Raw genomic sequence first — 3,182 nt, 5'->3', positions numbered from 1 at the left:
TATATATATATATATATATATATATATATATTTTTGATTGATTAAATTAAACTTTTAAAATCATCATATTTATCAAAAAAATTTATCTAGCACTTGAGTTATTATTCCTTGCAACTCATTGAAATATTAGTCTCTCTTAGTACTTCATTCATTTAATTAAAAAGGAGTTTTCATTGTCAAATCATTTATTCTAAACCTCGGAGTTATATTGAGGTCTCGTAAAGCTCAAAATTGTATAATGATAGGTGCTCTTTGTTTGTAAGTCACCGAAAACATTATAAAGAGTTGGATTACACCATAAGTCAACCAATTTAATGAAAAGGCCTTACTAATGTCAGAGAGCTTGGTAGCGTATGATGTAAATCATCGATTTAGATCGAACCTCCACAAATAAATCATCTGTATTATCTCTACCCTTTTACTTATCATTTTTATTTGCGTGTATCATTTGATTTATCTACTAATTCTTAACTTACTTGAATTTAGGCCCTTGTTTGAGCCACATTCTTTTGGAAAAATACATTTTTCAATAGTATTTTGATATTATTTCAACCACATATTTTTTAATAAAATAATATTACAGGCAAATTCAAAATTTTTCCTTAATTTTTAACCACACATTTCTCACCAATACACTATTCAAACATTCATTCTTCGCCAAAAAAAAAATAAAAAATTGGGGCTTAAACAAGGGCTAGATTAATTTTTCGAAAAAGTTGTAAAAACTAATTGACCCCTCTCTAGATTAGCTATTATTGAGCTTTTAATATATACCTTTGTTGACAAAAAATTTGATAGATGAGGTGGCACGTAGTTTGATAATTGATTTGAATAACATATATTCAAATCAATTGCAAAATTATTGTCACCTCATCATTTGTTGACAAAGATGTCAATAATGGGTATACAAATAGCTTAATTGATACGGATGGAAAGAATGAGTAATTGAGTTATGTCATGATTTATTATGAATTATCTCTAACAATGCAAAGAGAGGGGTAAAAATTGAAAATTCAGACTCCCCTAACTAACTTAACATGTCTCCGAATAGTTGTAAGGCTAGTTATATTACTAAACATAATTTTTATTTGATACACCACGTTTTAATTAGAATTAAACTCCTCAATCTTTGTTCACTGTAACAATTATTTCCTTAAATTTTTTCGTTGAATTCTTATCTTCAACCTTTCATTGATTACTTCATCTTGCCCTTAATGATGATTTATATCAAAACATTTAAGTTTCATGCTTTGAAATGGGGGAATGTTTTTTTTTTTTCATAGTTTTTTTTTTTTTTATAAATATGATGAAAAACATAAGTTATTTTACGTCATTTTGATAGACATTGAGATATAAAAGTGTTATCACATACAAAATAAGTTAATTAATGAAAAGATTGAGGACAAGAATAACATGAAAAGTTGTTAGGAATATAATTGCAATAATGAGCAAAGATTAAAAATTTTAAATACATTTAAAAAGTGTTGAAGAAATCAAAATTGTGGTGTAAATATAATTATCCTAATCGTAACTAGAGTACATGAACCACTATTCCAACATCTCTTGTGGATGGAAGGCCATTACATATTTAAGAATTCATCGATTATACGCATTTTACTGTAAATTTACATTTTGCACTATTTTTTCGACTTCCATTAATAATTAAATCAAGTGTAAAAGTACTTATGTGATGATAATTTGAAATGGTTCTAACTCAGTTGATTTTACGAACATTGGTTGAAGAAAAGAACATCGAGTTATAAACTTATGTTTAAACACTGGTTAAAAGAAAAATTTATAAAGATGTGTTTGATTAGAAATTTTCCATGGAAAAATGCCTTTTACTGCTCGAATTCTAACTTTTGGAGTATTTGATTATTATTTTTTTTATGAAAAATATTTTTCAGCTTTGAAAATTACCTACACTACAAAAAATATCACCTTCAACAACTATATAAATGGTTATAGAATGTATATTTTTGGTTGTTGATCACATTCAACGACCAAAATTAGTTGGTCATTCGTTGGTCAACAAAGAGGTGTTGGCGATTGTAACTAAATATTTAGTCGTAAAAAATTTGTATTCACAACCAATTCTTTTCAACAACCAATTGTTTGGTTGTTTAACAAATATTTTTGTCATTAAAATACAATAAAAACATCCAAATTTCAGTTATATTTCATTTCAACAACGAAAGAAATAGTCGTTAAAAATCAGTACGTACAACCAATTAATTTTGTTTCAACAACTATTTGATTTGTCATTGTATTATTATTATTATTATTTTTTTTTTTGGGTCAATGAAATATCATTGAAACTAAAATTTAGTTACCTTTCTATTCAACAACGAAAGAAGTGTTTGTAAAACGTCTATATTAATAATCAAAATAAAAACAACAAGAAATATGATCATAACGATAATATTCATGATTCTATAAATTTTACACATTCACATCATACTACAAATAAACCTTACTCACAACTATAAACAATTATAAGAAGCAAAAGAAAGCATGTATAAGTAACATTAACAAAAACTAAACTTTTTTTTGGATCTTCAATCAATTGTCCCAACATCAACTACAACTACATGTTAATTATATTAAATATCATGATTTAAGCAACCAAAATATACCCAGTTCAATTACTAGTGTTCTCAACATAAAAAACTAGAAAATGTAAAGTTAGAGACTATTGCCTCAATCAAATAAAAATAAATAACTATTACTACGTCACCAAAACTAAAGTATAAAACATATTAATTATCACCGTTTAAACCATTGGATGAAGATACATCAGCTTGAATAGGCTGAAGAAACTCTTCAAGAATGTAACTTAAGAATGTCTGCATAGATTTCAATTGTGAACGAAGATTTCAACCTCATTCTGTAAAGCAGCCTTCTCTGCACAAGTACCACAATTTTCCAATCTTGTCTTCTTTAAATTTAGTCTGTTGATCAATGTAGCCAAACCAATATACAAAACTAGACTTAACTCAAGTAATATATGAATATCATTATTTTTCCACACTCATGAGAAGGGTTCCAAGTATGGCATCGATTCCATTAAGAATATGTACCTAAAATAGTATCATTGAATAGTACTAACCTTCATCTCATCACTGGCAAAATAATCACATAGGAAATCCCAATCACTTTGCTTTACTATAGATGTAGGCTTG

The sequence above is a fragment of the Olea europaea genome, chromosome 17 (assembly GCF_002742605.1).
Source record: "Olea europaea var. sylvestris chromosome 17, O_europaea_v1, whole genome shotgun sequence".
Taxonomy (NCBI): domain Eukaryota; kingdom Viridiplantae; phylum Streptophyta; class Magnoliopsida; order Lamiales; family Oleaceae; genus Olea; species Olea europaea.
This window is presented reverse-complemented; position numbering follows the sequence as displayed.